The following is a 12,448-nucleotide window of genomic DNA, read 5'->3' as shown; positions in this document are numbered from 1 at the left end:
GGCCCAGATCCCCGTGTCTATCACTGTCCCATCTTCTACAGTGCCTTGAGCTGACATTTTAAAGTCTTCATCAGAATTCATAATAATAATAATTTCAAATTTCATACAAAGTGAGGCTCTGTAGTGATTTTTAGGAAACCAGGAAGCCAGCACACAGCTTGATTCATTTCCTGGTTACAAGGGTGAGCCTGGGTCTTCCTGAGTCTACAGCTCCCTGAAAGCTCCATCTCACGTGGTGACCAGCACATTTTTCATATTCAGTCTCCTTTCATTTTTGAGACAGCCTCATCTCACCCTCAACTGTGGCTTCAGTCAGGAGTTCTGAACAAAGATGAAGCAACTTTTTCCTTCTTTTCCCATGGAAATAATCTGATTCTGGCCACACTTGCTAACATACAGACCCTGTGCCCCAAACAGCTGTGGCTTCGGTCCTCTTCACTGCGTGTGTTTCTGCTCCTCAAAGTGTTTGTCTTGCTTTCACATCCAGCTATCTTTTCAGTTTCTATTTTTATACTTTCTCCAGCATTGGGATGTGTCTGGTACAGATGGAAACATGAAACCATGATTTTATAGAGTTGTTTTTGGCCACAAATTTTCAGATTGAGTTAATATAAGAGAAATCATGGTCTTTAACATAAAATTCTTCCTGTGGATAGCAGAATGATAGGCTATCAACATGTATCTGAACTGGACTTACCACATGCCCAGCACTACAAGTGGTGTTCTATGTACTTCATTATTGTCTTTATTTTTGTACGTGGAAAAATAGAATAGGTAAGTAAATAGCTCAGCAAGGATGTCACAAAAGTGCTATTAAAACCCACTTCGGTTTCCATCCAAAGCCTCTACCAACATATTAAACATTTAATGTTTACTTCTTAATATTTAGGAAAGAATTCTAGGGGCAAGAAAAATAGCCATGTTCTTCATGATTTAAGTTTCTGAATTTGCATCAAAAATCCATGGGGAATTTTTTTTTAATGTTTATGAAATACTCTGAGACTTTCTGATGAAATTACTGTAAGCACAAATCATTTTCTTCACAGTAAGAGAGCCAGCGGACATGTTTCCAGGCAGTTTCAGTGAAGTGCAAGTCCAGGTATTCTGCTATTGTAATGGTATCTTCTGAGCCTTTTGATTGATTGGTTTAATTTACAGTATGGATAATGCTTATCCTCACTCAGTATCAGTGTCCACTGCCCAATAGGGCAACCTGCTTTCAAACACACACAGAGCGCCCTCTGAAGGGAATGAGAGGGTAAGACAGGCACTGGTTCTCTGTCCTTAATAATCTGAGCCTCTCTTGGTGAAACCAAGGCCAGAAAAAAAAAAGAAAAGAAAAGAAAAAGTGGCTCCTTTTCTCTTTTTCTTTATGTATTTTCCTCTTTATTTTCAATTTGTTGTATTTGATTTCAGCAGGAACCCTTTACTTATTGTTCTGTGATTGACTCTTATTTAATCATCTTGAAATTTATTCACCAAATATTTACTGGTATTTGATATATCCCATATGATTCCCAGGCTCTGTGCTGGAGATCAGGGATCTGACAATTAATCAGAGAGATAAGACCTTTGCTGTATTGTAACTGACAGTCTAATGAGGGAAAAATCAGTAAAACAGGTATATTTCACACACCTAGCTCCTTCCTCATTCATTTATTCACCTTGCTTTCAAGTTTTCATCCTATCTCATCAGTCTTTACCAGTCTCCCTTGCCAGCTCCAGCTCTTCCCCATCCCTTTCCTATTAGAAAACTCTTCTTTCCTTTTCTTTTCTTCATCCACCATAGTGATTTCATTAAGTCTCATAGTTTTAAAAGCCTCTTAAGGTAAAGAATCTGCCTGCAATGCAGGAGACCCAGGTTCCATCCCTGGGTCAGAAAGATCCCCTGGAGAAAGGAATGGCTACCCACTCCAGTATTCTTGCCAAGGAAATCCCAAGGACAGAGGAGCCTGGTGGGCTACCATCCATAGGGTTGCAGAGTCGGATACAATTGAGTGACTAACACTCAAACGATGGACCAATGACTCCCATTTCCCCAACCCAGATCATCCTCCCAGATTCATTTCCAATGGCCAGTTTGCCATTTCCACTTAGGTGCCAAAGGGCATCTCAAAATAATTATGCCCAAAACTGAACACCTGACTGTTCCATTCACAACTGCCCCTTCAAACCATCTTCTCCACTTCTGTTGATGGCAAAAATATCTTGGTGCAGGTCAAAAACATTGGAACTTTTTTTTTAACTTGTTTCCTTATCTCATGCATCCCCTTCACCTTCAGAATACATCCGGAATCCTTTTAATTCCCATTACTCCTCTGCTTGCCACCTGTTCCAACTTCCAACCAAACTCCACCTCAATCCAACAGCCTCCTAACTGGTCTCTGCACTTCTCACTGGGACTCCTACAGTCTTTTCTCAACAAGTCAGCAGAGTTAGTCTCTTACTCTGTAAGTCAGATCACATCACCCTTGTGTTCCATACCTTGTAATGGTTCCCCTGTGCCTCAGAGTAAAAGCCAAAGTTCAAACATGACCTCCAAGCCTCTCATTACTTCTGATCTCACCTATTACACTTCCCTCACTTATCTTGCTCCCTTAGGTACCAGGCACCCTGACCTCTGCGCTCGTCCTCAGCCCCAACAGCTACCCTCCTGTATGAGAATCATTTACTAGACCATCTCTTCTGCCTTGAATGCTACTTCCCCAGATAGTGGATAGTCGACTTCTTATATCCTTTAAGTCTTTCTTTAAATATCACTTGAAACTATCAATTATTTTACCTTGGTCCTCTCTTTTTTAATTAAATCAAAGTTTATAACATTTTAATATGTTATACAACTTACTCATCATAGACTGTAAGCTTGATAAGAACTTTTATCTCTTTCACAATGCCAGGCACATAATAGGCAACCCAATACATATTTGTTAAATGAATAAACAAAGGATGAGTACAAATAAATACACTTCAAATTACATATTTTGATAAGTGTTCTGGGAGAAATAAACAAAGCACTGTGATAGAACATAATCTTCAGCCTAACTTAAATGAACATTTTACGGAGGCCCAGCTATAGAGATGACACAGACCAAGATAAGAAGGATGAAATGCCAGGAATTAAGGGTGTGGTAGGGAGGTCTGAGGAATTGTAAGGAAGAGAAAGGAACTGTAAGTGAAAACCAAGGAAACAGCAAGTGTTGGCTGAAAAAAGTATTTTCTAAGACATGGGGGAAAAAGACAGCAGGGCCAGAGGAGAGCATGTGAGAGGGAGGGCGTCACAAGACGAAACCACAGAGCACGTGAGGGATAAGAAAAGGCATTTATGTCTTTTACAACATCAAGGGGGAGTCACTGCTAAAGTTTAAGAGAAATATCTAATTTGATTTGTGTTATTAAAGGTTACCGACTAATGCATGGAGTACAGATTATAGGGGAACAAGAAGGGGACAGAAAGACCAACCAGGGAAAACTTCATTGGTCCCAGGGAAAGACAATGTTGCTTAGACAGGCTGGTAGCAGGAAGATGGGGGAAAGGGATGGACGGTGGGGGGATATTTTGGAGGTTGAACTGAACTGAGTGCCTAACAGATCAGTGCTATTCATTCAAGTTCTACCTTTCAACTGTCCAGATGAATCATCTGAGGTATCTGAGACTGAATCTAAAATAGCAAATAGGTCTTGTATTGTATTTACAATCAACTTAGTGGTTCTGGCTGCTGAAGAATTAGTCTTATCTCTGCATAGCATTACTGTCTATAGCACATGTTAGAATTTGATTGTGGTTTCCATTTTCTAGCCCAATGCTATGATGAATGATTCAGAAAAAGCCCAAGATATGATTTGCATTCAATCTAATTTCTTCAAGATTTCTCCCTTACAAAAATATAGTTCTCCTTGGACTAGAGTGAGCAAGGGTCAGAGGCCACAGTTCTATATCGTCTGATCCTTCAGTTCAAATAATGATGCAGAATTCTTTTGAAAACTACTGTATGTTATATAAAGCAACTTTGTCTTGGTGCCATTGTGTCCCCCCTCCCCCCAAGTTCATATGTTAAACCTGATCTCCAATGTCATGATATTTGGAAAGGGGGCTTTAGGAAGTGATGGGTCATGAGGGAAGGGCCATCGTGAACGGGATTAGTTTCCCTGTAAAACGAGAGCTCCCTTGCCCTTTCCCCTAAGTGAGGATACAGCAAAAATATGGCCACCCGTGAACCAGGATAGGGCTCTCACCGGATTCTGAGTCTGCCAATGCCTTCCTCGATCTTGAATTCCCTAGACTCCAGAACCACGAGAAATAAATTTATTTTGTTTATAAGCCAGTCTATGGTGGTTTGTTGTAGCAGCCTGAACTAAGACACTTGTTTTCGTGAAATCTTGACAACGTATGCTCTGAGGACTCAAACACCTCTTTTGGTTCTATATATAAAATTTTTGATATCTGAGGTCTGGGATAGCAAAAGCAGAACTTAAAAAAAAGCAAGGATGCTAAAGCACATCTGTGCTTATTCCACTCCATTAAGTTTTAGTAACAATTAACTACACTTCTATTCAGAGGTAACATTATCTGATACTTTCTTTGATGTTAATATTATTTTATATTATGTGCCCTTTTCTATCTAGGTCCACATTTTTCTCAAAATGCTTAAGTGACTAACATGTTGGTTTTGTGTATTCAAATAGAGTACAACATACTAGAGTGTTTAGGGTAAGAGAATAATTTCAACTCCAAAAAATACATTGAATTTTAGCTACCTTTATTTAGTTAATATTTTACCTTATCTTCCTTATTTCTTTCTCTTTTTAAATTGAGTTCAATTAAGTAGAATATATGTACAATAAAAGAACCATGTTAAGTATACATTTCCTTGAGTTTCAACAAATGTGTTTACCTGTATAACAAGCACTACAAATTACAGAATATGTCCATCTCACCCGAAAGTTTCCTTTGTCCATCCCACTTAGGACCCTGCTCACTGGCCCAAGGCCATCACTAACCTGCTTGCTTTCATTACAGATTAGATTTTTCTTTTCTATTTCCATTTAAAATGGAACCATACAGTATGTACTTTGCTGGCTTCTTTGCTTCAAAATGTTTTGAGATTCATCCATATCACTGCATGTATCAGAAGACTGTTCCTTTTTACTGCTAAGAAGTATTCCATTATATGTATGCAGCTAAATTTATAAATTTAACAGTTGTTTGATATTTGAGTAATTTCCAGTTTGGGGCCATTATGAATAAAATGTCTATTACAAATTTTTGTGAGGGTCATAGGTTATCAGTTATTTTTTTATAAATACCTCTGAGTCTTACGATAAATGTACATTTAACTTTTGAAGAAACCATCCAACTGTCTTTCAAAGTCCTTGTACTATTTTACATAATCCACAGAAGAGAAAAAAGTCAACAAACACTGATGGAAAAGAAAATTTTTTAAAAATTTACTCTGATACAGTTCAGTTCAGTTCAGTCGCTCAGTCATGTCCGACTCTTTGCAACTCCATGAATTGCAGCACGCCAGGCCTCCCTGTCTATCACCAACTCCCGGAGTTCACTCAAACTCACGTCCATCGAGTTGGTGATGCCATCCAGCCATCTCATCCTCTATCATCCCCTTCTCCTCCTGCCCCCAATCCCTCCCAGCATCAGAGTCTTCCAATGAGTCAACTCTTCGCATGAGGTGGCCAAAGTACTGGAGTTTCAGCTTTAGCATCATATAAAGTTAAATCCAAATAGATCATAGTCCTAGATGTTTTACAGATGTCCTAGTTTTATAGGAAAACTCCTAAAAGAATACATAGGAGAAACTGTTTGCAGAGCTGGAGGCAGCAAAGATTTTTGGTAGGACAAAAAAAGCAAGAGAAAAAGATGATAAATCGAACTTCAAAATTAAAACATCTACTCTTTACCAAAGGATACTTTAAGAAAATGAAAGCCACCTATTGGGAGAAAATATTCACTTATATCTAATAAAGGATTTATATTTAGAATATATACAGGCCTTTTACAACTCAATAGTAAGAGAAAGCAACCTAAGAAAAATTGTTAAAAGACTTAGACACTTAACAAAGGAAGTTATGCAAATGGTCAACATACAGTTTAAAAATGGTCAGCATCTTTAACCATCAGAGAAACACAAATTAAAACTACACATCCACTGGCGGCTCAGTGGGAAAGAATCCACTTGCCGATGCAGGAGATGAGGGTTCGATCCTGGTCTGGGAAGATCCCTTGGAGAAAAAAGTGGCAATCCACTCCAGTATTCTTGCCTGGAGAACCCCATGGAGCCTGGTGGGCCTCAGTCCTTGTTGTCATAAAGAGTCAGACACAACTTAGAGACTAAAGAGCAACAATGATAACCCATCCACTAGAACTGCTAAAAACTACAAACAAACCTGATAAATAATATCAGTTCTTTAAAAAGGAAAAGTTTCTTTCTTTTGTAATTGAACCTTATTATAAAATTGAGCCTTATTTTTCTTTAAGAGAAAAATCTGTCACCTGGTCAGTTAGGAAGAAAATGCAGACTCCTTTCGTATGAGGACTTGCCCCATGATCTCACTCCATTTTTTCCACATGTCCCTGCTAGGAATCCTCCTATATGGCTCCCACTGGCCACTCACTGATGCTTTTGAACTGTGGTGTTGGAGAAGACTCTTGAGAGTCCCTTGGACTGCAAGGAGATCCAACCAGTCCATTCTAAAGGAAATCAGTCCTGGGTGTTCACTGGAAGGACTGATGCTGAAGCTGAAACTCCAATACTTTGGCCACCTCATGAGAAGAGTTGACTAATTGGAAAAGACCCTGGTGCTGGGAGGGATTGGGGGCAGGAGGAGAAGGGGATGAAAGAAGATGAGATGGCTGGATGGCATCACTGATTTGTTGGACATGAGTTTGAGTGAACTCCGGGAGTTGGTGATGGACAGGGAGGCCTGGTGTGCTGTGATTCATGAAGTCGCAGAGTCAGACACGACTGAAGTGACTTAGCATAGCATTAAACTGTCAAGACTCCATAAGAAATGCAATGTTGCTGCTGAACTTTCATAGATAAATTTCCACCTATATGACTTGAATGCAGATGAATGGATAAGAAAGCTATGGTACATATACACAATGGAGTATTACTCAGCCATTAAAAAGAATACATTTGAATCAGTTCTAATGAGGTGGATGAAACTGGAGCCTATTATACAGAGTGAAGTAAGCCAGAAAGAAAAACACCAATACAGTATACTAATGCATATATATGGAATTTAGAAAGATGGTAACAATAACCCTGTGTACGAGACAGCAAAAGAGACACTGATGTATAGAACAGTCTTATGGACTCTGTGGGAGAGGGAGAGGGTGGGAAGATTTGGGAGAATGGCATTGAAACATGTAAAATATAATGTATGAAACGAGTCACCAGTCCAGGTTCGATGCACGATACTGGATGCTTGGAGCTAGTGCACTGGGACGACCCAGAGGGATGGTATGGGGAGGGAGGAGGGGGGAGGGTTCAGGATGGGGAACACATGTATACATGTGGGAGATTCATTTTGATATTTGGCAAAACTAATACAATTATGTAAAGTTTAAAAATAAAATAAATTAAAACAAAAAAAAAGAAACAAATTTTATTCACAGCATGCACAGGATGTCAGTAATCCTTGAGTTCTTGGCATTCTGGTGTCCTGGAAGAATAATGGAGAGTTTTCCAGATTATGATTCAAAATAGCCCCAAGATGCTGGTCTCATTTATCAGGATCCAGTATGAACAGGTCAGGTGCTAGACATGAGGACAGAAAGGTGCCAAAGTCCATTCCACAAGCACTCAACTGATTGGGAGGATGAGTAAGAGTATTAATGGAATAAGAGCTGGGAAGAGAGTTAAACTGCATTCTAACACAAGCTCTTTTGTTCTTCAATAGTGTGATGCTTGTAGACCTCATTTCCCTCATTTGCAAAGAAAAAGATTTGGACTTGACAATGTTTATGGTCACTGTATCCTTATAACCAAGGGGCCGCTGATATCTCATTACTTAATGATTTGGGTATATTGTCAAATGCTCCCCCACTAAAAGCCCAGAGTTCAAAAAAGTAAGGCAAGGAAAAAAAATCAGATGATATGCAGTTGCTGCAATGAGCAGAGCTGAAACTAAGTTTCGGGGGCCTGGAGAACATAAAACTGGGGGAAGAAGCGGTTCACACATGAAAAAAATGAAAAATTACAAGTATCAAATTCCAATTTTTAAAAGTAAATATTTACTTAGAATGAGAAAGGGAGATGCAAAAATGAGCAGATTTTAAGTAGTTCACAACCACAAATATCACCAAAACCAGGAACATAACTTACTGCAGTTTGTTAACTTACTGATACACCTTTGTAATGTTTTTACCTAGATTTTTAGCTGTGCACCCTTAGATAGCCTTTTTACATAATAAAATAATATTTTATATAGCAAAATAATATTTTGCATTTATAGTAACATAATATTTACTATATTTTACATAGTAAAATAATATTTACCAGGTGCCACTAGTGGTAAAGAAACTGCCTATGAATGAAGGAGACATAAGAGATGCAGATTTGATCCCTGGGTTGGGTAGGAGAGCATGGAGGACAGCATGACAGTACTTCAGTATTCTTGTCTGGAGAATCCCATGGTCAGAGGAGCCTGGTGGGCTACGGTCCATAGGGTCGCACAGAGTCAGACATGACTGAAGCAACTTAGCACGTACACATGATATTTTGTAAATATTTTCTATATATGGAGTAAAAAGATGTCTTCCCTCTGGAAAACTTAATCAAAACTTTAAAAATTTATAGTATAGAAAAACCTCTTTCAACTTCACTATTATCAGAAACATCATGTAAAATTTTATAATGTTGTTAAATTAGGAAATACTCTTACAAAGATTCTTCAAAGCATAAACTCTAAAATTTCAGGACACTTTGATTTGCTTACATAGTAACTAATAATATATATATAATTGCATTATATGCAAGTGTATTTGATTATATAAGCAATTTATTTTATTCAATATTTGGATTATTAAACCAAGAGCTTATTCATTAATAGCTTTATAAAGTGGGCAATCTCATTACACTTAAAATATTTTTTAAATCTAAATTAATACATATGCTTTAAAAATTCCATCCCCATGATAACCCTGAAAATATGTAACTACTGGAAAATGCTCAATTAGTCAACAACCGAAAGAGTAGCCTTTTGTCTTCAGTGGTAAAAAGTCTTGATGTTAATGATGAGCTGAATGTGGCACACATTCTATATGCTTATTAATGTTTGTACAGGGTGTTTGCTGCCAGAACTGGCATTGTAATTTGCAGAGTCTCTTGTTCATAAAATAAAGAATCCCAGAAAAGTGGAGTGAAGACAATTAAGCCAACACAATACTCTTGTAAATGCCAGGCACCTTGTAATCCCACTGGTCACACGCCTGTGAAGCTGGCTCTGCTTGTAGCCTTTTGTTCTTAACTTTTATGCCAGCGACATTGTCATGCACTTAGCCGAATACTGTTCAACAACACACAGAAGAAACTCTGAGCTACATAAACATATCCCACTCACGTGCAGCTATTTCTCCAAATCCACATTACCTACCATGTCCCATGACATGGAACGTATGAGGAAAAAATTAGAATGAGAAAGGAGGCTTCATTTCACTTTAAACACCTTACATTTGCAAATTTATCAGAACATGTGACCCTATAAACACATTTCCAGAGCCTCTTCTAGAAGCTTTGCTTGGTTTCCTACAAGTGAAGAATATTGAGGCAAAATCTTAGAGCTTTATGATAAATCCACAGCTGAGCCTGGACCTAGGTTGTGGCCACAAGCCATGATTTTAATGAACACAGGTATTTCCACAGCAGAAAGGGTCTTTTCACTGCCCACTTTGGGGTCACTATTCTTTCCACCTGCTGCTTGAGGAACCCAGTAAGTCAGTCTCGTTCATTGATCTTTTAGGAGCCAGAAGAGAAAAAAAGAGAGACATAAAATCAACACAATGGAATAGGCTTCCCCACCCCATCATTTCCACATTGTCTCTGGAAATCTTTTGATTTGGGTCCAGGCACTCTGGATGTCCCAATGCCAAGGTCAGCTAAAGGATACCACCCTATAGTCTTGTATGTGCTTTCGTGCTCAGTCATGTCTGACTCTTTCTGAGTCAGACTGCAGCCCACCAGGTTTCTCTGTCCTTGGAATTTCCCAGGCAAGAATACAGGAGTAGGTTGCCATTTCCTCCTCCAAGGGTCTTCCCAACCCATGGTTGAAACCTCAGTCTCCTGCAGCTCCTGCATTGGAAAGTAGGCTCTTTACCACTTGAGCTACCTGAGAAGTCAAAGTCTTGTGTAGTCACTTAAGTATCCTACCTCAGAATTATAGTCAGTATAAACTTTTCTAATCACTTTCCAGTTGTTTGTCATAGGACTTTTCAACATTTGACATTGAACCTCAGAAGTGGCGGTGAGCATGGACCTACAGAACTGATGGTTTCCCTCAGAAGACATCAGCCCTTCATTTAAACTTCCAGCATCTCTGACATCACAGAGCCCAGGAGAGGCACTTCTTGTAGAGGTCCCAAGAAACCCTATCTCCCCAAACTTTACCCCTGACATACCCACACACCCCTTTATGACCCTCTCACCAAAAGGCTGACTCACAGGTGAAGGTTTTGTAATTTGCTCTTTCTTGTAAAATCTCGGTGAATCATATTTAATTCATGTTTATCAGATCTTTGATATGCATCTGACATAAAAATCAACAAGACCACATTATTCAGAGAGCCACACTGCTAACAACCAATAAATTGTTTCTGAAACTGGTAAGAATGAAACTATTCCTGGAGGTGCTCCAGGGCCCCAGTGTGACCTCCTAAATGCCCCTGGCAATGGCTTCCTCTATAATTCTCATTTGAATGAGATCAGATTCTTCAAAATACTCAAGAAACCCTCCTTTTACCTCGACAAGAGAAAACAATAAAATCCTTAGCCACAATGTGTAAAGCATATAACTAAATATCTATTAAGCCTTATCAGGTTGCTATGCTGAACTAACTGCAATGACTTTATTGGTCCCTAAATTGCTGGCTTCTCCCTCTTTCTGCCATTCATCATTACCCTTTGTCACCTTATCTGTTCTAGCCAATTTAGTTCATTGATTTTCACTGTAAAGGCTAGAATACTGCCAGCAATTTGGGACCTTCACAAGTTAGGCTAATACATGTTAACTGGTATCACCATCAGCTTTATAGTTGAGAATATAAGATACAACCTTTTTCTTCTGGACATGTCTGTTAAGGAAGGGGCTAGATCAGTAAACAAAAGAAGATGGAGGCCCAAATTTTCTAAATAAGTTTGCACTCTGAAAATGTGCTATTTTGTTTGTAAAGGACTTGGAAACATGAATTTAATTTTGGTATGAAGCCAGAATTCAACCAAAAGTCTTTGACCACCTGCTAAGAACTAGGTCTTTTGGCCAGAAGTAGTTGACAATTCATTGGTGCTGACCACTAAATAAGATTTTAAAAAATATAAGTGCTCAAGTGTAGGTTTATATACAACCCTTTGTTGTCGCTTAGTCACTAAGTTGTGTCTGATTCTTTTGTGACCCATGGACTGTAGCCTGCCAGGCTTCTCTGTCCATCTTCCCAACCTAGGGATTGAACACATGTCTCCTGCACTGTAGATGGATTCTTTACCATTGAGACACCAGAGAAATCCCTTGCTTTTCTTTCAGTTCAGTTCAGTTGCTCAGTTGTGTCTGACTCTTTGCGACCTCATGAATCGCAGCATGCCAGGCCTCCCTGTCCATCACCAACTCCCGGAGTTCACTCAGACTCACGTCCATCGAGTCAGTGATGCCATCCAGCCATCTCATCCTCTGTCGTCCCCTTCTCCTCCTGCCCCCTATCCCTCCCAGCATCAGAGTCTTTTCCAATGAGTCAACTCTTCGCATGAGGTGGCCAAAATATTGGAGTTTCAGCTTTAGCATCATTCCTTCCAAAGAAATCCCAGGGCTGATCTCCTTCAGAATGGACTGGTTGGATCTCCTTGCAGTCCAAGGGACTCTCAAGAGTCTTCTCCAACACCACAGATCAAAAGCATCAATTCTTCAGCACTCAGCCTTCTTCACAGTCCAACTCTCATATCCATACATGACCACAGGAAAAACCATAGTCCTGACTAGACGAACCTTTGTTGGCAAAGTAATGTCTCTGCTTTTCAATATGCTATCTAGGTTGGTCATAACTTTCCTTCCAAGGAGTAAGCATCTTTTAATTTCATGGCTGAAGTCACCATATGCAGTGATTTTGGAGGCCAAAAAAAGAAAGTCTGACACTGTTTCCCCATCTATTTCCCATGAAGTCATGGGACCGGATGTCATGATCTTCGTTTTCTGAGTGTTGAGCTTTAAGCCAGCTTTTTCACTCTCC

Source organism: Bos indicus, chromosome 24 (genome assembly GCF_029378745.1).
Source record: "Bos indicus isolate NIAB-ARS_2022 breed Sahiwal x Tharparkar chromosome 24, NIAB-ARS_B.indTharparkar_mat_pri_1.0, whole genome shotgun sequence".
NCBI classification, from domain to species: domain Eukaryota; kingdom Metazoa; phylum Chordata; class Mammalia; order Artiodactyla; family Bovidae; genus Bos; species Bos indicus.
Note: the sequence above shows the minus strand (reverse complement) of the source record.